The following is a 27,535-nucleotide window of genomic DNA, read 5'->3' as shown; positions in this document are numbered from 1 at the left end:
AAACAAGTGACAACATTTACATTGACAGGGTCTCCATGAAAATACTTCAAATACTTTTAAATAGATGCACAAAATGTCCAGTGGAGAACTTCACATATTATCAGTACACACCATTACTTGGTACTTTACTTACTCATACTGAGACTGTTTGCACATTGTCTGTAAACCCTGTGTTAGCACTTTGTAGTAAAAATCAGTTGTGGCATGTATAACTGCTCGACTGTATGGAACTGACTTTCCAAGTTGCATTGCTTGCCACTTGAAATCCTACACTGGGGTAAGATTTCTGCAAAAAAAAAAATTCTAAAAGCAGGATTAATGGAAGCATACACTCATACATTGAAAAAATAAGCATTGTCCACAAGCATGCATTCTGATGCATAAAACTGCATAAAGCAGATACAATTAATTTAATGCTCCTGTGACATTCCAACTCCATAATATGAGATGCTATGACCACATCATAAGACTCATATTTTTATCACACTTTAAAACAAAGCATAAAGTAATTTAATAAAATAATAATTTAATAAAAATAAGCAGTAAAGAATGATTTTAGCATAAATATCAATTTCCATAGGATGAATTATACCTCCCCTCCTCTGCCCTTTCCTGTTTCCCTTGTTAACCCCTTTGTGCACATGCCAAATCTGGCCAATCCTTGCCCATTTAGGGGGTGCCCTATTTAAAGCTTTACAACCCCAGATGTGAGCATCACAGAGACTTGAAAAATGGCTTAAATGAAGTACCATTTACAATACTAACAATTTAGATTATTTCTTCATAAATTATGAATATAAAAGTGCCAGAAATGCAATTGTCTTAGAAAAAAAATCAAAAATGAATTTGCTCTTTTTTAGTTTGCAATGAAATACTGAGAGACTGCAAATATACAGCAGGTTAAATTATACATGTCCTGGATCAAAAACTCCTTGACCACAAGTGCGTCAAATCTAAGCGTGGATACACAGAACTACTAAAGACCACAAGTGAGTCAAATCTAAGATTGGATACACAGAACTACCAAAGATCTATGAATCAAAAAGTAAGCAGTGTCTCCAAATCCATCCAAAATGTCTAAATTATGCATTGCTGTAAATCACAACATAATCATATATTTCACTACAAATCAACTTGACTAAAAAAACTCCCTGTTGCATCATTTTCAAGTGGGAATTACAAGCTTTCAATCAGTACAGTGGCTTACAATATCTAGGGGTCCTGAAACATATCCAAAATTTCTCTAAAAATCTATAAAATTCTGTCATGTGCCCCTTATGAAGATTTAAGGTGAAACATTGATATCAGACAAAAAACAATGCAAAAACATTATCACACTATGTGGTACAGTAACTGAATGTGTAATCATTAACTCGTGTATGTTTTTCTGTACTCAACAGTGATGTTTTCTTGTGTGGGGATGGGATGACATTAAAACAATATTCAACCGTCCACCACGTTTTGCCAATGTTGCAGTTCAATTCACATTCGGTGCATTAAACACAAACACTACTTAGCAACCCAACGAACGCTTACTTTACAGTGTGAAATATCCTCATTATAAAATACCACTAACCTATTTAAAGACACTCAATTTCAAAAACAACGTATATAACCAAAATATTTTCAGCAGTAACACTTACATTTGGAAGATCAAATCTTATCTGAGTTCAGGAAACAGAGACAGAATCAATGGCGTCGTTCCCCAGTTCTAACTGTATATCAGCTATCAGAAAACAGTGTATCAGGTCTATCAGCAAACATATGCCTTAGTCATGCTCAGAATTTCTCAAGAATAATAATATTTTCCAAGAAATGACGAAAGTCATCGATAAAATTTCTCCAGGGGCATTGTCTCTACTGCTGCCACAGCCTGAATGCGTAATGCAGTTATAATTATACAAAACCTTTGGTTATGCTGAGCTATAAAACACTATTCCAAAAGAAAAATTATACATATTATACATCATTAGAAAACTTTTTCTGTCACCTATTGGATTGATTAATTGTCGATTAAGCCAGATTGTACTACAAAGGACGACAACATCACAAAAAACATGTGGTATTACGCCCAGCTATTTTGGAAGGTACCCAGGTGTCACAAATGCACGTATATTTCACAAACGGTTTGTCCAAGACAACATATGACCACTCCGTCTCGAAAAGGGACATCTCTACTCGTAAAACTAATGGTAAGGTTGTATATTTATTCCATATTTAGTTGCAGATATTGACAGTAGAATGACATGGTATAATTTTTGAAAAATTCCTCTTGTTTGTTTCAGCGTTCAGAGATCAGAGTTTTTCACAGCTGTACTGGCATACCTTCGGCTATTGTTGGCTTTATCTTGCTGCTATGACAGAATACACATTTTTAGTGGTAAAAGAATGTTTTCCTGTAAGCCCAGATGCTATTGTGTGTCATGCGTGAGCAGTGTAGTTACAGATGAGACTGCAGGGAAGGGCTTGGTAAATGCACGACCAGTGCGACAATGGTGGCGCTGCAAAACTCTGTATTCGGCATAGTTGTCCTGAATCATCTACGAATAAAGCTAGAACACCAAGTTTGTGTTTTCAACTCATACATTGGTTGCAGGAGCACAGAATGTCTGAATTGAGCAATCTAGGCACGCCGGCATGCCGACCACTATGGACATTGCACGAAGTGGTTAAGCATGTGAAGAGTGGTGGTCCAAATTCATTCCAATTCATGCTGCACCATTAAGAGGCAGGTCACAAAACTGTCTTGTAAGCCAAATCAAAAAAGCCTGAGGTGAAATGGGCCCTGACTTCATCTTTTAGCATGAAGAAGACACAACACATATTTCTATGTTAAGGGAAAAACCAGGAAGTGGATAATGTTTTAGCAGGGGAGATTTTCAGACTGTTCTGGGCTCCAGGCTTATTCTCCTGTCTCAAGCTATTTCTGTTCATTTCAGCATGTCTCACATCACTGGACCCTGGCCAGAGCTGGTTTAAACCCAGCTCTGTTTTTGAGAGGACCTGGAGATACTCTGGAGAGACAGGGGGCAAATCTTAAAATCCCTTTCTGCATTAACAACTCAGACAAATGTGCCAGAGACATGGCCAGTTAAGAGCACAGGAAAGAAGACAGCAGCCTCAGTGAGGTGTGTTGTATTTAGAGAGTATTGTATGCCATTATGTTAATATGAGAATCATGGCAGACATGTCTCGGAGAGACTGGAGGATTAATGCAGGAAGGCACTTTTATTAAGTGTTGCACAGATAGCAGCAACAGAGGCTTTAATCTCTGATGTCCTCTCAATTCATTGCTTCACTGTCATGTGCACCAAGGCTGGAGAGTAGGGATGGTGCTGAATACAAATATAAATACTACTTTCAGCAACACTAAAATAATATGTTTTCCCCAAATTTTTTCTCCTCCAAAATTTGGCCAATATTTTTCAGATTCAGAAATATTTTCCCATCTCATTGATGCGATTCGCTCTGAAGTCAGCACCAAGTTTCTCAATTAGACATACACACACACACACCTGCAGTGAGAGTTTCCTTTAACACTAGACAGATCAAAGCAAGGCCATTGCACATTGGGGACTTTATAATGAAAATTACTCCAGTGCCGTGAATGCTATATCCTCCTCCTTCCACAAATAACTGTGTTTTTATAATTCGAAGAAAAGCGACTCAGTAAAGAAATACAGGCAGTCTGTGCCATTTTCTTCACAAAACTAACCGCTAGACAATAGACAACAACGTGTCGCTGTCTACTACAGCACGCTATTCAACAAATGAATGACCGGTGCTTTGATAAGAATTTCCCAATAAAGCACTGTCGAAAGTAATTTCGCACACACAATCACACTAAATTAATTCACTGCAATTGTGATGAGGCTGATAAAGCCTTTAGAGTGGGGATGAATAACTGTGGATGCTGTAGTTATAGAAATGATAGGCTTAGTACTCCGCAAAGACAACGCCACTGACATATTTCCATGTTTTCTCTGAAACTGACTTTGAACTGAATAAACTGAATAGAATAGCTACATGGCAACTGCGTAAAATATAACCGAATTGTGAATGTGCAGTTCCAACAAACCACCAAAGCTGCGCGTTCTCCATGGAATTGATAAGACAGCGATGGTGCATAGCTGTGTAAATGCACACTTTCAGGATAAGGGAGGGAGAAATGTGTTGAATGACAAAAGAAATAACTTTTAAAAATATTGCACTTTACATTGAACTACTTTTTCCATCTTGTGTTTTGCCATGCACATTTTAGCACTTTTCTCATGGTTCCTGTAATAGGCCTCAATACATTTTGCAGAAATCGATGCGGTAATGCTGGATACACCTGACACCGCTGGCCATCAGTTTGGCGGTAGTACGCAGTAAAAAAAACGAGACCTTTCTAGAGTTAAAACATTACATACTCAGGTTGTTGGCTAATGACACACCCAGCACTGGCTCATGCGGCTCTAAAATATATGATCTGTGCCCCAACAAGTGTTTCAAGCAACTTTTCAGTATCGCAATGGGTGCAGTGTCTCCCCATCGCAGCTCATGTTTGGGAGCTTGTCTTTACAAAATACAACTAGGGAAAGTTTGAGTAAAGCATAATAGCTTAAGGCCATAATAGCTGTATTCCACATGTAAAGTAAAATTGTTATCTCGCCGACTAAACCAAGGGAAAATTTGAGACAGGGACCAAAAGACTAAGGTCAAGAAGATGAGATGTATCTTGCTGACTACGCCAAAACCGTAAAGGAAAATCAAATCCTATTGACTATGCCAAACTGTAAGGAAAGCTGTGTTTTATTTATTTTAGTTATTGGTTAGGCTGGGGGTCATGGATCACATACCCAAAATTTGGTATATACACTGTATTGTTGAGCAGCAAACCTGCGCCTCAGAGCTCTGGTCCCCTTTAGCTACCCCCCTCAGGCTTTGTTTTCCACGCAAGGGATTTTATTTTTTATTTTTTTATGTCTGGCTTAGTACTGAGCAGTCCCTTTGAGACTTGGAATCTGTTTATTAGAAACTCATATCCTGAAAATTGTTATCTGGCTTGGTACTCAGAGGTTCCTTTAAAGCCCTATTCGCATGGGACTAGTATTACCTGGGGACCTCATGTGATTTAGAAATTACCCCCCCACGTCTGTGTTGCGTGCGGCGCATTCACACGGGATAAGCGAAGTCTGTATTTTACTCGAATTTACTCATAGACGCCGCATTGACTGCTTCGGCCCGTTGCTGCGATACGTCATCGTCGCCATCATATTGGACCAGGCAAGACTGGCCTGAAAACAAATACAAGTAAACGGGGGAGCTGTGGTTTTTCTGGATAACGTTACAGTGCTTTTTATCCAGAAAAACCGCAGCTCCCCCATTTACTTATATTTGTTTTCAGGCCAGCCTTGCCTGGTCCAATATGGCGGCGACATTGACGTACGATCCAAAGGCTAATGCGGCGTCTATATGTCTATGAATTTACTGACATTATCTCCCCATCTATGATTGAAAATGTCAAGGCTCTGCTCTGCGTAACAGTAAAATACGACCCCAAATCACAGAGATGCCGATTCACACGGGACTAATATTATCACATGACCTCTGTGTTTGGCGAAATATGGTAGGTAATTTGTGGTGGAATTTTTACTTTACAAATTACGGACATGGCAGACTCGCACGGGATTAAGATCACAGACGACCTCCGCAATTATTACAAATTACTAGAGGTCCCCAGGTAATACTAGTCCTGTGCGAATAGGGCATAAGGCTAGGAATTTTTTAGAAACTCATATCTTAAATCTTCTTACTCACAACTCAATACTCAGAGGTTCCTTTAGGACTAATGTAACCAGGTTAAAATTATATCTTTATTTTTCTGTTTGGAACTTCACCAAATCCTGATAAATATTGAGGACCTTCGGTTTTCTTTACGTTCAAGGCGCGTTTTGTAGTCTGTTTAAATGGGTGTGTTAATACCTGTACTGTCGCTTTAAGAGGTCGCAGTTGTGACGTAAATGCTGCATGACTCTCAGTCCGTGCTTTGCGAACTGAGAGGAGGTGCGTATTATAGTTTGTAGACAACACAAACATAGCGTTATGCAATTATAAATGTTAGTTTTGAGATTGTAAACATGCAGCTATGTGTCGGTTGAATATAAACATTGTAAATGCGCTTTTTGCAAGTTTTATAGTAGACACGTGTTTCCAAGTGCTATAGGGTTTTCTGCGTGTTTATCCGTTAACAGGGGATTGACGACCCGTGTGCGTGGAAGAGACTGCATGTTACAGAGCATTTTTTTTATTATTGACTTGTACAGGTATGTGCACTCTGTCTGTTCATTGTTTATACAAATATTTATACTGGTTGCATTTAGCATGTCTAGAATTTGTATGTAATCAAATGCATTGAGCATTATATATTGTATTTCATTTATTTTTTTATTCTTATTCAAATACACTTTTGCTGTTAATATGAGCTGTATTAGTCATGTACTATATGCAAACTTGTACAGAAACACAACCACCATCCAGCTTTCATTAAAAGAGCAACCAGTAGCTGTTTGTGGTCCGGGTCCTTCCTTCAACCAGCGTAACACACAGAACACAATGCAGATCACGCAGAAGTTAACGGATGTGCATCCAGCCAGATACAAGACTGTTGCAGGCCAGGCACACCCGTTACACTAGAAATCTCAGAAACTCAATCTCGAAGCTTGCACCCATGGGGAACCAGGAACCATAACTCAGAGACTCAAGTCACTGCATCACAGATTGAATGCACCAGCCCTTAGTGGGTTCTTACAAGCAGCGAAAAAGTATTCATGAGGCTGCAGAGGGGATGGAAATATGAGGATTTATTAATATAGCAGTCGGTCCGCCAGAAAAGGCGGTTTGGTCTTGGCTGCGCCAGCTGGTGGAGAGAGCACATGCACCTGGGCTGCGTTAGCTAATCAGCCCAGGTGCTTAAAGGTGTGCTGCTCTCCACAGTTCGGGGCAGAGACCGGGAGCTAACACCGTCAGCGCAGTTATGATTTTCGTTTCAGTTCATTTTGAGCATTAAAAAGAAAGGAATCCTCAGCTGGGATGCTGGAGGAGATGAACCTGGCTGGGAAGGCAGGTCAGCTACAGAGCAGGGAACTGAAAAGTTGCTACTCTGTTTTACTTTCTTTTGTCTTTGTTATTTTAGCTTGTTGTTTTAGTTCATTGTTTTTACCCGGAACCCATAAGGGGGAAGGGTGAAGGTGTCCGTTTATTTTGTGTTTGTGTGGGTGTGCTTGCTCTCTCTCTCCATGCGACAGACAACAGTGTTTCCCGGTACACGCTTGGCGTGTGACAATTAATAAACATAATCACCAGTTACATTAATGACAGCAAATATGAACACACCCATTATCTATATCTGAACAGCATAGTCATGCTTGCTACGACAAATAAACATGAACATGTTCACTGACAAAGTACATAACTAAATGACTCCGTACGGCAATGACTGTGGTGCCAGGAGAACTGTTAAGCAGTGTCTCCCCAAATGTTAGGCACCAAAACCCCTTCTCCTCCAAGAACAGCGAAACCACAGAGTATACTCCTTTGTGATCTATTGATAGAAATAAGATTCGTGTGACTGCGTTTGATCTTATATCTTCCAAAATACTTTTCTATGGAGTTCTAAGGTAATGATCCCTCTGTGATACAGACACAGCGTAAACACTGTGTAAACCCCATTTTTGATACACCCTACTTCCGACCACATTCTCACATTTATTCCTATACATCGCTATCTCTTTCACTTTCAGTTCCACATTTCTTTAACACTTTCCCCTCTTTCAACATTCAGTTCTTCCTTCATGCACATTTCTTGTGCTGTGGCACTGTCGATGCATTGAATAGTGGTTTATTTCCGTCAGTGTCCAGACAGTCCTGCCTGTTGACCCCTTCACCTGGTATTGTCCATAGCCTAGCATTCCAGGGGGAGTGTAATCTGCCTGTACGTTTGACCCCTCCGCCTGGTAGGCTCAAAGAGCTCCTGTCTTATGGAACAATCTCCATACATATGTGTGGGCTCCAGACACACTCTCTGTCTTTAAGTGTAGGCTTGAAACCTACCTCTTTAGTCAGTCCTATAGTTAGCCACTCCTATAGTCCTACAATCCTGTTATATGGCCAAGTATAATAAGGGAGTCTATGAAATTAAACATGGCTGTCTGGGCTTCGTAGGAATCTTGTCGTAAAGTGTCAAGCTTGCGTCAATGGAGCGGACATGCTAGTTAGCTCAGCCTCAAGTGTCAAGCTGGCCTTTATGGAATTGACACACTTAGGTCAGCTTAAGTGTCAAGCTCGCTTTACAGAGCGGACACGCTAGATATCTTAGCCTCAAGTGTAAAGTGCCAAGCTGGTCCTACAGAGTTGACACACTAAGTAGCTTAACATCAAGTGTCAAGCTGGCCTTAAACCTTATCTTCTCTGTTTCTCTTTCATGGGGCTCCCACCCCTTACCTCGCCCTCAGTCCAAAGATCGCTCAAGCCTGTTTCCTCGGCCTGCATCCACAGGATCGTTCCAGTCCTGCCCTTCACTCCATGGTCATGGACTGCTTCAGCCCTGATCCTTCCCTGTCTATGCCTGATGCTGTCTGGAGCTCCAGATCCATCATTCGGCTCCTCTAAACTGCACTATTTTGAAATACACCATTTGGTCTATACCTGTTAGCTTTCACCTGAGCTGTAACCATCTTAACCCATTAATTGCTGTCTGCTACTTTACACCAGGCTGGCCAGTGGAGGATGGGCTCCCCCACTATAGTTGGGTTCCTCTCGAGATTTCTTCTCGTCTTTTCTTGCCACCGTTTGAGGGTTCTCTCCCCACTGGGAGTTTTTTTTACCTTATGTACTTGCTATTTTGGGGGTTCAGGCCTGGTGTTAGCTCTGTTTGCTCTGTATCTTGCCTTACTACTCTGGAAAGTGTCTTTGTGACAGTTCTCTGTAAAAAGCGCTATACAAATAAAATTGAACTGAATTGAATTTAAAAGCATTTCGCCTATGTTTGAAACATGATTTGACAGTTTGTTTACCTCAGTGTTATAAAAGCCTGTTATGGCTATTTAACATATCGGTCATTGTTTGCTAAACATAGCTTTAAAAAGCAAACTCTGTTGTTAAAGTGGATTATTATTCATGTCATTGTAAAACCATGACTTAAATGTTTTAATATCTCAACAATAGCATTGCCAGTTATTATAATAGTAAAAATCTGGAATTTTTGGCATTTAATACAGCGTCCATGTTGAACTCCACCTACTTCCTGTTTACGTCACACCACCTTCCGGTTTTATCAGAATACAAATACAAATAATTTTTTAGCTTGAACATATACATATACAAATACAAATAGTAGCATCTTCCTCCATCCCTACTGGAGAGTATCCAAAACTGTTGACTCTCATCATTCCTCCCCTCCCACTCTTCAAAACCTCAATTTTTTGTTGTTTTCTAGGACACATGCGTTTCTATAGAGATTTTGACCCAAAATTTATTTGTGTTTAATTATCAATTTCAATAAATAAAAGCATGAGCGAATGAATGAATACAGTATATCGGTTACTATGTACAGTGACCAAGACCGTTAATGACATTATTAATAATAATAATAATAATAATAATAATAATAATTATTATTATTATTATTATTATTATTAATAATAAAGCCACGGCGTTGGGAGGGGTCCAAGCATTAGCACTATTGCGCCCCCTATGGAGCGATTTTAAAATGGTTTTGTCCTCATGATCATATACCTTCACCCAACTTATTTACTGAATATCATGATGATTGTATAAAATATTGATGACTTACGGCCAATTTTGTGCTAAGAGACACTGTCGGATTACATAGTTGCGTTGCCATGGATGTGTCCTAGTTGCTTGCCGTAAAGGCCTTTACTATGTCGTAACACTTAGATGGCATGTCATAACACTTAGATGGCCTGGCGTGCATGTAGAGCTGCAGTGCTTCCGCGCCGCAACTAAAAAAGACTAGTGTTGTCACAAATTTTGACTTTGATACCGATACCAGGCTCAGTATCAAGATACTCGATACTGAAATGATATTTGAAACTTAAACAGTACTGATTCGACACTCGGTACCTAACGATACTGAAATTACCTTAATAGATCAGAAACGTAATGTCCACAAGTGTTGACCTCATTTTCGAATTCACGGTTTATTAAAAACCTGGTTTATTAACAACCTTTAAGTTGAAGCCTGTTCAAAATATTAATAAGCATAGGCCTATAGTGTTACAACATTAATAGAAAAATATATTAAATATATTTCAAAAATTAAACAATTGTGAACTAAATAATTTTTAAACAGGTCTTTCACTTTTAAATAGATCTAAAACAGCATATTTTAATAACAATGCAGCATCTTCCTATAATAAAATATTTCCAAATTAGAACACCTATTGCTACTGAAGTGTACTGATTCGAAGCTTGCACTGTATCAACGAGGAGGAATGGACAAGCGCACGTCACCTGACTTGGCTACCTTAGTTGCTACTAGAGACTGTAAAAAATATGGACAAAGCTACTGTGACGTCACCCATTGACTCTCCGTGGGTCTCTAAAACACGCTTTGAATCTGAATTGCGGGCGTGGCCATGTTGTCGATTTGGAGGCAAAACCATAGAGTTAAGCGGTTCTGTGATTTTTACAATGTGATTGACAGTCCGGTGCGGAAAAGCCGATCAACCTGAACGAACGATTACAGAACGAACTTGAGGCTAGCTGACTGTCTGCCGTTATGTTTTAAAATATATTATCAAATGTTTACGGAGTTTAATTTCCATCTGTGACTGTGTCATGTAATCACGTTATATGTATGACATTAATAATAAAATTATGTTCAGTTATCTTCAATTTATGTTTCTCAGCAAAACGAATATGCTTAGCTAGCATAGCTTGCCAGTGAGCTAGGTAGGCTATTAGCTCACACATTAGCAATATGAACCACGGAGGAAGAACATCGACTACACTGATGGTCAATCAATCAGAGATGTGTACTGGTGATTTTTGACTAGGCTAATTTTCATATAACTAACTGTCTGGTAGACCTGCTGTTAACCGAGCAAGTTATCACCGTAGGTTTTCGCCACAGTCAGTTAATGAGCCTGTAACTGCTACTCCATCGCCGTTTGTGGTGTTCACTTGCTGGGTGACGCTAGCTGACCGATCGTTCGCAAGTCACTTTTAAACGAATAAAAATTCACACTATCAGCGGTGATTAACAAATCTACCAAGTATTTTAATAACTGATCTGCAGGCGTGTAAATATGACAACGCACTTTGTAGAGCAAGTTTTCCACCTGGTGCATGAAGACAAAAATAATGTACAATGAATTTCTAATTATTATTATTTTATTTTTTTCTTGTAGATCATCAAAACCAATGGAGAAAAGCCAATATAATGCTCTTGTCGGTCTCTTAAATGCTAAACATGTTCCTTTCTAAATGCCAGTCTTACAATGATGGTTAATTTCGTTAAATTCTCTTGTGATTTCATTGTGTGTTGTTTATTATCCAGCAAATAGCCTAAACCTTAAGACTCCAAAAATCGGGATTATAGTAGCTTTGTCACATCCGTGAAGCATGGCCCAGGTAGCTATTAACGGAATGTACACGACTGACAAGCCGTCAAACACGTTTGACAGATTGAATATTTGGCGGTTTGGGTTAGCTAGCTAGTCAAATGGCTTGGTAGCCGAAGTTGCGAACTGTTTTAGGATTGGACTACCAAATGTAGCAAATAAGCGTTAGCTGATTACGCATTCTGTCAACGAATTATTTGGTTAAGTAGGCTAAAGGAAATAGTAAAAATGACTTGGCTAAAAATGACGACTATGGTCGTCTAGTGCAGCTGTAAATAGCACACGCCATAATGAAATCACTACGAAATGGGATGCTTGCATTTTCTGACTTCGCACAGGTGGACCGTGAACGATGACCATAGACTGTAGCCCCTACTGTAGCTTAGTCCTCCGCAGTAATCAGGAAGTGATGCAAACTGTACCTCATTGGTCTACAACAAACATTATAACAGTGCCCAAATGACACAATAAATCATGAAATCGTCCCATGGACAGTCATAAGACGAATAAAATACACATATTGTGACTATTTGTTCTTGTGAGAAAAAATTATTGACTTTGTATTTTGATCGCATTTGTACCGTAGACTTAAATGGAAACCGGATATGAAAACACCTATAGTGGAGTCAACCGCAGTGGCGCTAGTGAGCAACCAGGAACAACAAGACCAGGAAATGAGCTTCAAAAACGAAGTCTGGTTTTGGCCGCTTGGTTGCTACTGCCATCTAGTGAAGATTCTGACAAATTACACCTTTCATCCTGTCAATCAGTAATGCGAGAGACACATTTCCCTGGCTTTTACATTTGACCTAAAAGTACCGAATGTCGGAAAACTCTAATACCAAACCGTTTTTTTTTTTTTTTTTTTTTTTATGTACCGAAAAGGTCCTGAAGTTTCGGTGTACCGTGCAACACTACGTCAGACACATATGTGACGGGTGCTGGAGGAAAGGTTCGCAAGTCGCAAATCTTGAAATCACGCTAGGAGGCAAAAAAGGTTTTTTAAATTTTTTTTTGTTTTCCTTTTTTTCATATTACGAAAGTTAAAGTGTTGAAGAAGTCACTCAATAGAATAAACAATATTTTTAGGGTCACTAAATACTTATAATTTGTCAGCAAAGTCGGCTTGTTTTAGTGATTCTTACAGCCGGGTTTTGGAGGCGTGATGGGGGTGCAGTTTAATTAGCATGTTTGATTTCGTTGGCTATTGTCACTTAGTTTCGGTCAAGCCACCACCCATAAATAAAGCCGTGTGGTAGTAGCCTGTTTGTTTACTGTGTGAGGTTGCTACAATGGCGGACGCTCAATCAGTAGGTGAGAGTATAAGCTTTCTAACGATGTCGAATTTTGCTTTTGGAATAGCGTTTTATAGGTTAGCGTAACCGAACATTTTCTTACCATGGCATTCGCTCTATATATGGTAGCATTAAAAGACGTTGCACCTAACGAAACGTTGTCAACGATTTTTCGTAATTCCTTGAAAAATATGATTATTATTGAGGACTTCTGGGCATAGCTAAGCCATATGTTTGCTGATAGACCTATCTGACATCGTTTTCTGGAGCAAAACAGAAGCGGATAGAACTGTCATTGATTTACTGTCTCTGTCTCCATCTACTGAACATAGATAAGATTTCATCATTGTATTACTGCTCAAAATATTTTGGTTATATACGTTATTTTAGAAATTGAGTGTCTTTAAATAGGTTAGTGGTATTATGTAATGTGGATATTTCACACTGTAATGTAAGCGTTAGTTAGTAGTGTAATAGTTTTTGTGACACATACAACAGTGATGAGGAGAGTGTTGAAACATTGCCAAAACGTGGTGGACGGCTGATAATAGTTTTCATATCGTCCCATTCCCATACAAGAAATCATAGGAGTGTACAGAGTATAGAAATACATACAAGAGTTAATTATTACACATTTAGGTACTGTGCAGCATTGTGTGACTATATTTTTTCATTATGTTTAAATTATATCTATGTTTCATCTTAAACCTTCATAAGGGGCTCATATGCTTTACAATGGACAAAAAGCATTATATTCCTTTTCGGAGAGATTTTGGATTTGTTTCTGGACCCTTAGCTATTTTAGACCAGTGTTAATAATTTAGACATTTTGGAGATGCTGGGTACACTGCTTAGTTTTTGCTTCATAGATCTTTAGTAGTTCTACATATCCACCCTTAGATTTTATGAACTTGTGGTCAAGAAGTTTTTGATCCAGGACATGTATACTTTAACCCGCAATCTCCCAGGATTTCATTGCGAACTAAAAAAGGAGCAAATTCACATCTGGAGTTATAAAGCTTTAAATAGGGTAGCCCCTAAATGGGCAAGGATTGACAGGTACTCTAGTGGGGGAGTGGTTGGGGTGGAGTTAATTAGCTATTGTTCCCACCCATTATCTCCCTGTGAGAAGTGTGAAAAGTTCAAGATCTCTCAAGGGGATTTTCTCTGCTACTTGATTTTAGGAGTACCAACATTCAAATAAACATATCTTCTTCAAGATACATTCATTCATTCATTCATACATTTTTCAGATTTCAATGTATGACATCATTTGAAAGCTTATAATCTACACTTTCATAATCTGTAAAAAACTGAAAAATTACCTTGCCCTACTTGAGGGCCAAAACACCAGCACCTGTCACATATTCCAATCCATTGCTCAGCATAGCACAGAATGCACATTTCAGAGCGCCTCAGAGACAGAGACAGAGACAGCAAACATATGGTTTATCTATGCCCAGAAGTCCTCAATAATAATAATATTTTCCAAGAAATTATGAAAAATTGTTGACAACGTTTCGTTAGGTGCAGCGTCTTTTAGTGCTACCCCAGAGTGAATTTGTAAGTGAATGCGACAATAAGAAAATTTTTGGTTACGCTGACCGATAAAACGCTATTCCAAAAGCAAAATCAGACATGTTATACGTCATTAGAAAGCTTATACTGTCACCTACTGAATAAATGAATTGTAAATCAAGCCAGGCTGTACTAAAAAGGGTGACAACGCCGTAAAATACAGGTGTGGTATTACGCACAGCTATTTTTGAAGGTACCCAGGCATCACAGATGAGCGTATATTTCACAAACGGATTGTCCAAGACAATATATGACCACTCAGTCTCAAAAGGGACATCTCTATGTGTAAAACCAATGGTAAGGTTGTATATTTATTCAATATTTAGTCCTAGATATTGACTGTAGAATGACATGGTATAATTTTTTAAAACATTGTCTCGTTTACTTCGTTACTCAGTGAGCAGCGTTTTCACCACCGTATTGACATATCTTAGGGCTATTGTCAGGTTTATCTTGTTGCTATGATGGAATACGATTTTTGAGTGGTGAAAGAATATTTTTATGAATGACCAGATAGATAATATTGTCCATTATGAAGTTCAGACCCTCCCCTCGCTAATAAAAACCAGAACCAATGGTGTCAGATTACTTAGTTGAGTCGCCATGGATGTCTTCTTGCCGCTTGCCGTAAAGAAGTTTACTAGATGTCGTAACACTTTAGATGTGGAGCTACAGCTCTACCGCACCCCAACTAATAAAAAAGTCCAAATGGCAGGCAAACAATATGGTGGACATAGGTGGTCCCAATAGCAAAGTTGTAGAGCACATTCAGATGCATCGGGCAATGAAGTGTTGTGTTGATCTAACTTATGGTGTGGAGTTATGGCCTTATGGAGTTATGACCTTTTAAACATGACCCTTTGTTATAGCACCACCATCTGACCGACATAGGTGATTTGTAGTGCCTGGGTATTGGGGGGCCATAGGAACCCACCTACCAAATTTGGTTGGTCTACAACTTATGGTTGCTGAGCCTCAGACACCTTTAGCGGAGAAAGCTTCCACGCCGCAACTAAAAAGTCAAAATGGCGGGCAAACAATATGGCGGACATAGGTGGTCCCAATAGCAAAGTTTTAGAGCACGTTCAGATGCACAGGTCGATTAAGTTTTGTATTGGTCTGACTTATGGTGTGGGAGTTATGGCCTTTTTACGCATGACCATTTGTTATAGCGCCACCATCTGGCCAACATAGGTAATTTGTAGTTCCTGAGTAGTGGAGGGCCATAGGAACCCACCTACCAAATTTGGTTGCTCTAGGAAATATTGTTGCTGAGCCTCAGACACTTTCAGCAGAAAAAAAATAAAAATAAAAAATAAAAAATAATAATAATCCTAACAGACACAATAGGGTTCCACCAGCTTCACTGCTTGGACCCCTAATAATAATCCTAACAGATACAATAGGGTTCCACCAGCTTCGCTGCTTGGACCCCTAATAATAATAATAAGAAGAAGAAAAAGAAGAAGAAGAAGGAACGTGGGTCAAGCTCAAAAAGATAGTTGTATTAATATATGCAACTCAGTGAAACAGTAGAGAGAATCAATACAAGATGTTAAAGGCTAAAAGTCTTTGTCTGCTCTACTGATAAAGTCACATATCTCAGTCCACAGCTGAAAAAGTTCACAAAAAAAAAAAAAAAAATCCAAAATATGAGGAACAAAAAGAAAAGTCCATCATTTCAGTTCATAAACTCCAGTAATCCATGAGAGCAAAAGAAAAAAAAAAAGGTCTTCGGAATCCATTTGGCCTTTTTCTTTCTTAATCCCAATGGTTCAAGCAGTCCAGCAAAGCAAGCAAATCTGGGCAACCCTCGCCCATTTAGGGGTGTTCAATTTAAGGCTTTATAACTTCAGATGTGAGCATCACAGAGACTTTGAAAATGGGTTAAATGAAGCACATTACAATACCATTTACAATAGTAATTTAGAGTAAATTGTATTTAAACATGAGGTAGAAATGAAGTGGCAAAAATGAAATTAACTTGGCAAAAATGAAGTTGTTCTCTTTCAGTTTGAAATAAAAAAAGAGATCATGTATATATAACAGGTAAAACTATTGCTGGCTTATGATTAAAAAATATGACTAACAGAAAGCGTTATGTAAGCAATCATATATAATATCATAGGGACCTTATGGCAACTTGATAAATGTATTTCAATAAGGGCTGAAGGTTTAATTTTAATAGCCTATACATTTCATTGTATAGCCTTTTACCCCATACCATGTGTCTGTTGGAATGTAAGCAAGAGGAGATAAACTCTAGCTGCAGTAGAACTCAAGTGCTTTAGGGGATTAAAGGATCTCTAGGCTCGCATGGTCAGTCTTGGTATGGACTCCCTGATCCTAATTTATGATTTGCTAGTAAATTGAATCTTTGCATATGGTGATTAAATTAATATCATATGTGGGAACAACAGTTCTTTTCTCTAAAAACTATATAAACTCATGTATTGGAATTTTATTTTTTAAGACTGTACTTGTACCTCTTCCCGACCGGTCGTTTTTATTAAATAATAAAAAGGAGCTCCTGACTCTGTCATTTGTTATCTTTATCTTCAACACCGTAATTTTTGTAAAGAGATTCCTACAGTGCGGTGGGATTGGAAATAATCTCTCACTTTGGCTACAGAACCTGAGGACTCCAAAGAGAGGTGAGTAAATTTAAAATACCACCCTCAATAGGTTATGGAAATTCCTCTCATTCTGTTAAGATGAGAGTGACCCATTAACCATTTTTTATAGTTGTATTTATTTTATGGTTTATTGATATTGAAGCACGACTAAATAGTATTATGCATATGTATGTTGTGATAAGAAGTCCTATAGGCAGGGGTGTAAGTCCAGAACAGGGTTCTGGCTGCTATAAGTCCACAGGTAGGAGTCCTATGGGGGGCCGGTAGCATAAGACCATATCGAGAGGTGTGGCTGCTATTGTATTTTGGAAAGGTGGTGTAAAACCAGAACAAGGTTCTGGAAGTAGGTGTACATTGGTGAACGGAAACTAGTATGTAGCGATAAGATTCTATAGTCAAAATGTTTAAACTCAAAGCTAAAGAGAAAAAAGTAGCACATAAGAAATGTTCTCCTGATGACTTCTGACTTGTAAAACTAACTCTGTGAGACACTGCTGTGGCAAAATAAAAGGTTAGGGAACCTTTTAAATTCCATATAAAGTGTCCCCATACTTGTTTTCCCATCTGTCTGCAGTCCGAGCAGAGATTGCTGTTATCCCTTTTCTAAAAGGTATTTCAATGACCGATGACATACTATTATTATTTAGAAATAGGAGGAAAACAGAGCTCTTGATTACACCCTAAGAGTATGCTTGCATTTAATATGTGTATGTTTATATTATAGAACTGAAAGTTGTTCCTATCTCGTAAAGAGAAACTGGTATACAACAGATGATCCTAAGTTGTAGTTTCCAGAAGATGGATCCATTGATATGTGTGTAAAAGGGTTTTGAGTCCCCTAGAATTTATGCAATGTGTTGTTTGCTTGGAAAATGTCCGTCACTGAATGTTTGTTACTGAATTTTGCTCGCTAAAAATGGCTATCAATCTGAAATTGCACAACTGCAGTCTAAAATTAGGAAAACACAGGACGCTGTGTAATATTATTTTTTTTTAAGGGGATTGATGAAAAAAAGTGGCTCATTTACTTTTATGTCTTTGTTAACTATATAAGTTCAAGGTCTCAGTACTGAAAGACATTTCTTTACAAGTGAATTTGACTCTGACAGCGAAGAGACAGAAAAAGGGTGCATTTTGAATCTAGTTGGTGATAATAATAACAGTATAAGTAAGACAATAAAGGAGGGTTTGGACCCACATGCTAGAATAATCAAGGAAGTTAAATGGTATGAAGAAATAGAGGCGAGGTAAACCTCAAAGCATTATGTCCCGTAGACAGAAGTCACACGAACCAGTAATGCGTTGCTGCCAATATGTGAGGTATTTTGCGGTTTAGTTGATAAGATAAGATTAGTCACCTACAGTCAGGTCCATAAATATTTGGACAGTGACAAAGTTATTGTTATTTTCGCTGTCTACCACAGCATATTGGAGTTGAAATTAAATAATGAATATGAGCTCAAAATGCAGACCTTCAGCTTTAATTTGAAGGTATTTACATCCAAATCGGAGGAACGGTGTAGGAATTACAGCACTTTTTATATGTGGTCCCGCCCTTTTTAAGGGACCAAAGGTAATTGGACAATTGGCTGCTCAGCTGTTCCATGGCCAGGTGTGTTATTCCCTCATTATTTCATTTACAAGTAGGCCTAAGCAGATAAAAGGTCTAGAATTGATTTCAAGTGTGGATTTGCATTTGGAATCTGTTGCTGTTAAAGGGGGATTACACTTTATAACGCTTCTGCTTCTCATGACTGATATTGTCCTTCTAATGAATGTGTGGCCCTTCATTTTTCGATTAGTTATTTCATTTTAAATGTCTAACATTAGAAACAAAGACCTATTTTTTTTTAGTGCAAGTCCACATAGTAGTACGGTTTCCGTTTTTTTCTTCTTCTTCGATTTCGTTTTGTGGCAAAATCAAGAAGAAGCGAAGCAAAACATTCCGTTAACTTAGTGTTGGAATCGAACAAACTAACTAGCTTTTGTTTGATGCGATATCGGTGTAATAATGAGGTGCATTGTACCTGGTTGTTATAATGACCCCGTAAAACTTGCCTTGAAAGCACATTTTCATAGTTTTTCACGCGATGCAACTTTGTGTCAGACATGGCTGGATGTAATCAGACACCCCAACATAACAGCTGAAGAAGTTCGCAAAGGAGGACTAAGGGTATGCAGCGACCACTTTGAAGCCACCGACTAACAAGGCGACCTTCAGAAGCCTGGAGCTATACTCACCGTTTTCCCATCGTTGGTCGAACTGCTCAAGGTAGGTACTATGCGGGCTGGCTAACGCTATCGCGTCTGTCTGTGATACATAGGATGTCTACCACCAGTTGCCGTTTGTCCTGGGAATAGCCATTTAGCGGCCCGGATGTATAAGGTTATTATCCAACCATGAACTGAAATGAACTGACGTTACGTATTCTAAATGAAATATTTGCAATGCAAATAAAAAAATATATAGGGGTAGCCTACCTCTTTATAACACAAATTCCAACCTTTTACACAAACACTGAATTTAAAGAAAATAATTTCGTTGAAAGTTTATCAGTCATAAAGATTATCAATATTTATGATTGAAAGCAATGTAGCGCCTCTTGTGCAAGAAATTGTGGACAGAGAGGATGATGATGCTGATACAGCTAGAGTAATGTAAATTGGAAATATTTGGACAATTGCAGCTAGTTAGCTAAACAATTTAACATTACATTAAATTTTGTGAGCTAGCCTATCAAACGTCTAACTTCAGATTTAGAGACTATAGATCTGCGCTCTGCTGCTCCGTCTCCTGAAACAAGGTGCCCAGAGTACGCTCTGGACACTCCGAGAGGGCGGTGCTCTGAATAACATTCCAACAGCGCTCAGAATTTACGAACAGCCCAGTAACGTTATGGAGTGCACTCTGCCGTGAGCTTATTTGCGAACGCACCCTACATCATGCTTCGCATGGATTCAGTGGTTGCCTGTCGGATTTCCTTAAGTTGTTGATCAAAGAACCACTGTGTTAAGTAAAGATTTTGTAGTAACGAAAAGATCATTCACTTCACCACCCACCCACGCACACACACAAGCAATGACGGTGATCAGATGAGCAAGTCGGTTATCTTGGCGTTGTACAATATCTTAAGTTATCAAGTTATTTTTAGACAATTTCACGACTTTTATTATATACACCTCGGAAAAAATACCGAGGTCCTGACCTCGGTGACCTCAATGGTGGGTACGGCCATGGATGTGGCCAAATCAACTATTTTATACATTCTTAAAAAGAAAGAACGCATTGGTGAGCTCAGGAACACCAAAAGGCCCGGAAGACCACAAAAAACAACTGTGGTGGATGACAGAAGAATACTTTCCCTGGTGAAGAAAAACCCCTTCACAACAGTTAGCCAGATCAAGAACACCCTCCAGGAGGTAGGTGTATCTGTGCCGAAGTCAACAATCAAGAGAAGACTACACCAGAGTAAATACAGAGGGTTTACCACAAGATGTAAACCATTGGTAAGCCTCAAAAACAGGAAGACCAGATTACAGTTTGCCAAAAAAACTAGAGCCCGACCGATGCCAGATTTTTGGGTCCGATGCCGATCCCGATTTTGGAGAGTCCTAGCCCACCGATTACCGATGTTTTGACCGATATTTTGTCAAAAAGTGCAACATTTTCAAATCAATTTTAAAAACTCATATTTTATTAAAGTTTCTATATTTAAGAACATTTAACTTATAAGCAAACAAACAAAAATAAACACACAAAGAACTTTTTAGATAAAAAAATGATATTAAATATATATATTAACACCATCTTTAAGTGTGTGAAATCAAAATAACTCCACACCTTGCTTGTAAGTAAAAACTCCTTTCTTTTCCAGCCATCCATAAAAAATTAATTTAAAAAAATCAGTTTTCCAGTTTCAAACATATATTTTTATGAATATTATTATTATTGTTGTTGTTATTGATTTGTTATTATTATTTCTTAGTATCTATTCTCAGTAAATTAATTATATTTTCTTATTTTATTCCTACTACATGATCTCAAAGAGTAAGACTTTATCTAGCGAGCTTCCCTGTCCATAAGAATTAGGTGGTGAAAATAACTACAATGCGCTCTGACGCGTGACTAGATGACACACTCGCTCACAATAACGCATTAGATATTGACAGCCTATTCTTATTATATATTCTCAGTAAGTTAAATTAATTATATTTTCTTATTTTATTTCTACTACATGATCTCAAAGAGTAAGACATTATCTAGCGGAGCTGATGAGTGAATCAAGTGTAACGTTAGATGAAATTAAATTGACTGGATGAAATACGTGAAAAAAACTACAATGCGCTTTCGTGCAGGTTACCCGTGCTAACTGTTGGTTGATTCACTTCTCCAACAGCAATCCTTCTCTCATGTTATCACGACAAAGCTAGATAACATGGCTTAAAAATATCCACGTTAGAAGTGTTTTATCTGCGTTTTTACTGTCTGGTTAGCTTGCTACGATGACGCGTGACTAGATGACACACTCGCTTGCAATAACGCGTTGGCTACTGACACAGCATCATATAGTAGCTATATGAGATAATATCATTATCTCAGATAAAAAAAACAAATGTGTGATGCATTCAATCACCATTTTATTTTGGCTGGTTATTTATTTGAGAATACAGCGATGTCCTCTGGAAATGTATATCCTACGCTGCTTATGTGCTCACTGCCACTTCATAAAGGCTTGCTAGCCAGCTAGCTTGCTAAAGTGAACCAAATATGTTAGCTAGCTCGCTCGCTTGATAATGAGGATTGATAAACATAGTGGTCGCATAAACGCATTTAATTAAAAACTTTCACTAAATATACATACCTTTATTGTGGCAATCGAATCTGTGCAGACAAGTCTTGCAGTGGAGAATACTGGATGAGGCATGAGTGACAAACGTCTTATTACAGAAGTAGCGCGTCAGCTGCTGCAGTTCACACTTGTATTAGAGCTCCCTCTATTGGATAATTCTAGTAAATTGCAATTACAACGTTTGAACAGACAAGTACAGATAAATAATCAATGTTTTTTTTGTTTATTATACTTATTTAAAAATCGGGACACATCGGCTGCATAACCTGCGATCAAAAAAGTCAAATAATGGCCGATATATCGGCCAAACCGATATATCGGTCGGGCTCTAAAAAAACATCTTAAAAAGCCTGTACAGTTCTGGAACAACATCCTATGGACAGATGAGACAAAGGTCAATGAGATGGGCATACTGCGAAAGCAACCCAAGGCAAAGAAGTGGAATGTTCTGCAATGGCCAAGTCAATCACCTGAACTGAATCCAATTGAGCATGCATTTCACTTACTGAAGGCAAAACTGAAGGCAAAATGCCCCAAGAACAAGCAGGAACTGAAGACAGCTACAGTAGAGGCCTGGCAGAGCATCACCAGGGAAGAAACCTAGCATCTGGTGATGTCTATGGGTTCAAGACTTCAGGCAGTCAACCAAGTATTAAAAATGACAATTAAATTTATGATTATGTTAGTTTGTCCAATTACTTTTGAGCCCCTAAAATGGGGGGGGGGGGGGGGGCTATGTATAAAAGTGGTTGTAATTCCTACATTGTTCATACAATATTTTTGACAAAACCCTTAAATTAAAGCTGAAAGTCTACACTTAAATCACATCTTGATTGTTTCATTTCAAATCCATTGTGGTGGCGTACAGAGCCAAAATGATGAAAATTGTGTCACTGTCCAAATACTTATGGACCTGACTGTATATGAAACAATGTTTGCCCTTCTTCCCTCGATGGAGGGAAAGGAGATGAGGTGAGGGGTGGTTAGGTCTAGGTCTATGAACACATAACAAGTTTGCCCAAGCACTATTTGAATATAACCATAACTGAGTGCAAAACAAACTAGTAACTGCTAGTGATTGGTTGAATTGAGCAGCCGACACTAATGCTACTAACAGTGCCTCAGGTTTGGCTAATGTGACACGACACAGCCTAGGCATAGTTGTTGAGAATGTAAAAGTTATCAGCATTTATCAGTTGATGTTTTCCATTTTGCAGAATGGTGGTGAGAGCGGAGTGAGAGAAGCAGTGTTGCAGAGCAGGACAAACCACTGTGGCCAAGTGGAGCACTATGATTACGGATTGTCAGAAATAGCAGGCCCGTTTCTGGCTGCAATAACACTTCCAAGCTCCATGGCACATTATAGGCAATGTTCTGCATATATCGGGGGTCGGTGTTGACTCTCATTGCTACATTTCCCTTATTCTGCAGGCCTGGATATGCTGTTCGCCATGTAACTGCTCTCACATACGGGCGACATAGCTCAGGAGGTAAGAGTGGTTGTCTGGCAGTCGGAGGGTTGCCGGTTCGATCCTCACCCTGGGCGTGTCAAAGTGTCCCTGAGCGAGACATCTAACCCCTAACTGCTCTGGTGAATGAGAGGCATCAATTGTAAAGTGCTTTGGATAAAAGTGCTATATGCAGTCCATTTACCATTTACATTTCCCTGTAGGGACCATTATCAACACAAATTATTGGTGTAGATGGCTTATAGAGACTTAAATAGATGAGAAGGATAAACTGTTTTGCCAACATTGTCAACAAGTAGGCCTAAATGTGTTTTGCAATGTTGCTTATGTTTATTAAATTAATATTTAGGATTTTTCCCACTGGTTTTGAAGTGGCTAACACTCCCAAATCTCTGGCTGGTTAAAATGATCACACACACAGTAGTGCGGGACAGGTGAAGTGATTATTAATGATAATTATTGCTCTAGGGGACCTGTCTGTTTTCCCCCAAACCCTTGCTCTTTGACCTATATGGGACACGTCCTTTTACAGAGCCTGCATATTCATAATTTTCACTTAGAGCCACATAATCAGTCAGTGAGCATAGATTATAAAATAGACAAATTGGGAAATTTAAGTGATAGCATTTGGGTCCATGAAATGGCAACTGATTTTTGAAATGCTAAAGCTAAGGCTGAAATCCTAAAAGCTTAAAAAAGGTATTGATAGGGTTAAAGGTCATGTAAAGAAAGGCCACAAACAATTCACTGGTATTAAAGTGTTCCAAGCAGGTCAAGCTATTGCTGGGACTGGAATTTCATTTGGACAAATTTTTAGTCTTGTTTTCTCAAATTGTTTGGGCACTGTCTATTGTCACTCTGATTATGGCTTTTTATATTATAAACATAATAATGGATAATGTTGTAGATATAAGACATAAGTGTGTTTGAAACAGTATATTCATATTTTGTATGTAAACTTATAATAAGGAAGAATTTAAGGGATGTGTGCTTGACTTTTATGTTCTATTTGCTGTGTTCTGTTGTCATGTTCTATTTGCTGTGTGTGTTTGTTCAAATGACATTCATCAATGCACCTCCAAAATAGAGGGATTACTGGAGGAAAACAAATAATTTCCAGAGATACTGAACCTGTGAGGCACTCGGTGAAGACGGACTAACCCTACCCCAATTCCCCTCCCCCCTTTCTCGTTTTCCTAAAGTATCCAGTTGTATTCTAAGAACATAAAATGTCTAATATCTCAAATTTGTTTCAAGAGGTGGGAATGCTGGGTTATGATTAAAAAGTTGACTCACATAAAGCGTTATATAGGCAGTCATATATAATGCCATAGTGTCTTGATAATTCTATTTCACTGTGCTTAACGTTGCGCCGACTGGTGGAGAGAGCACACATGCCTGGGTTGAGTTAATTAATCAGCCCAGGTGCTTAAAGGTGTGTTCCTCTCCACAGTTTGCAGCAGAGACCAGGAGCTCACAAAGAGAGCGCGTTTCTGTATTTGAGTTTCATTTTGTTTTATTTTAGTTTTGTTTCTTTAAACATGATGGGGGAAATTAAACCTCCACTGAAAAGCAGGAGCAGCAAGTCCGCTGGAAAGTGGGCCTGTACAAGTGGCGAACTGAAATAGTTGTCACATTGATGAGTAAAATTAACATTTATTAAAGAAATTAAGAACCATTTAAAATGCCCAAGGTCTCCCAAAAAGGACACTACATATAGATGGTCTTCAACAACATCGAGTGTCCCAAATCTCCAAATCTGATGTCCCCTCCATGACCTCTCTGGGTACCAACCCTCTCATTATCTCTTTAGATGGCTTACTAGAACTAAAAAATGGGAACATATCAGTCCAGTGCTTAAATCTATTCACTGGCCTGTCAAATCTAGAATCGACTATAAGAATTGCTGTTTATATATAAAGCTCTAAACGGTTTAGCCCTTGACTATCTTAGTGAGTTACTTATTCTTTATTCTCCTCCAATATTACTCTGTTAACAAAATGCTGGTTCCGTGTGCATCTAAAATTACAATGGGCGGTAGAGCCTTCTCTCATAGAGCTCCTGTCTTATGGAACAATCTCCCTACATATGTGTAGGCTTCAGACACACACTCTCTGTCTTTAAGTGTAGGCTTAAAACTTACCTCTCTAGTCAGTCCTATAGTTAGCCATTCCTATAATCCTGTTAATTGGTCAAGTATAATCACAGAGTCAATGAAATTAAACACGAATGTTTGGGCTTGGTAGGGAGCTTAGCATTAAGTGTCAAGCTTGCATCACCGAAGCGGACATGCTAGTTAGCTCAGCCTCAAGTGTCAAGCTGGACTTTATGGAGCTGACACACTAAGTAGCTTAGCGTTAAGTGTCAAGTCAAGCTCGCATCACGGAGTGAACACGCTGGTTAATTTAGCCTCAAGTGTCAAGTGTCAAGCTGACTGTATGGAGTTGACATACTAGGTAGCTTAGCATCAATTGTCAAGCTGGCCTTAACATTATCCTCTCTGTTTCTCTTTCATGGGGCTCCCACCCCTCATCTTGCCCTGAGTTCAAAGACCGCTCCAACCTGTTTCCTCGGCCTGCATCCATGGGATCGCTCCAGCCCTTTGCTTCATGGTCATGGACTGCTTCAGCCCTGTTCCTCCCCTGACCATGCCTTGATGCTGTCTGGAGCTCCAGATGCATCATCCAGCTCCTCTAAACTGCACTATTCCTAACTATACCATTTGGTCTTCTATTATTCCTGTTAGCTTTCACCTCAGCTGTAACCTGCTTAACCCATTTTATTTGCTGTCTGCTACTCTACACCAGGCTGGCCAGTGGAGGATGGGCTCCCCTTCTATAGTCAGGTTCCTCTCGAAATTTCTTCCCATCGGGGTGTTTTTTCTCGCCGCCGTTTGCGGGTTTTCTCCTCACTGGGAATTTTTTACGTTATGTACTTGCTATTTGGAGGTTCAGGCCTGGTGTTTGCTCTGTTTGCTCTTTTTTTCTCTGTCTCTTGCCTTGGTACTCTGTAAAGTGTCTTTGTCACAGTTCTTTGTAAAAAGCACTATATAAATGAAATTGAACTGAATTGAATATAACAGCAAAATAATTTTACTGTTGGTTTTTAAGGCAAAACATGGGAGACACCTGAATATATCCAAGATATGCTTGTACCGTACCAACCAGAGAGAGCACTGCGATCATCTTCTGCTGGCCTACACTATGTCCCAAAAGTTAGCTTTAAAACTAGAGGCCAGGCTGCTTTTAGTTTTTATGCCCCAAAAGTATGGAACTCACTCCCTCAGGATATCAGACTCTCCCTCAGTTCCAGCCTTTAAATCACGACTTAAAACATAAATAAATAAATAAAATATGAAATATTGAAAATGTGTTCTGAAGTTTTTACTAATGAGATGTGGTAAAACTTTAAGGTGACCGTGCCTGTCCATTGTATCCATGAATCCCGACACCTGTCCAAAACCCGACTTCACAATTGAGCGATGGAGGGGTAAAACAAAGACTTAAATACTGGAAGTACATTTAAATGAACTCGCTGCAGCTGTGCTCATTTACATAACAAGTCTTAGTAAATACCCCACTAAACTGAAAACATGTGGCGACATCATTTTGCGGCACTGACGGTAATTTTCGGCAGGCTTAATAAATATGGCTTAGTGTCTCCAAATTGATCCAAAATGTATACATTTTGCATTACTGTAAATCATCACATAATCATATTTCACTACAAATCAACTTTCTTGGCTCAGGAAACTCACCTTTCCATCATCAAGTGGAAATTAATATTTTCCCTTAGAATAGGCGTCCAAGATAAATTTTTAAATGTATGTGGACACCTAAACATCATACCCACATGTACTTGTTGTACATGTCATTCCAAAACCATGGGCATTAATATGTATTTGGACACGTCTTCACTGCTGTAACAGCCTCTACTCTTCTGGGAAGGGGAACTCAGCAAACCATTTCTTTATGGACCTTGCTTTGTGCATTGGGGCACTGTCATGCTGAAACAGGACGAGACCTTCCCGAAACTGTTGCCACAAAGTTGGAAGTGCAGAATTCTCTAGAACGCCATTGT

The 27,535-nt window shown here is 38.9% G+C and overlaps 1 protein-coding gene across 9 annotated transcripts in view; it reads right to left on the bottom strand.

The window, feature by feature from the left end:
- The window catches only part of csmd3b (CUB and Sushi multiple domains 3b), a 938,142-nt gene that overhangs the window by 479,286 nt on the left and 431,321 nt on the right, over positions 1-27,535 (bottom strand). The gene's annotated exons all lie outside the window — the stretch shown is intronic.

The sequence above is a fragment of the Anguilla anguilla genome, chromosome 8 (assembly GCF_013347855.1).
Source record: "Anguilla anguilla isolate fAngAng1 chromosome 8, fAngAng1.pri, whole genome shotgun sequence".
In the NCBI taxonomy this organism is placed as follows: Eukaryota; Metazoa; Chordata; class Actinopteri; order Anguilliformes; family Anguillidae; genus Anguilla; species Anguilla anguilla.
This window is presented reverse-complemented; position numbering and strand designations above follow the sequence as displayed.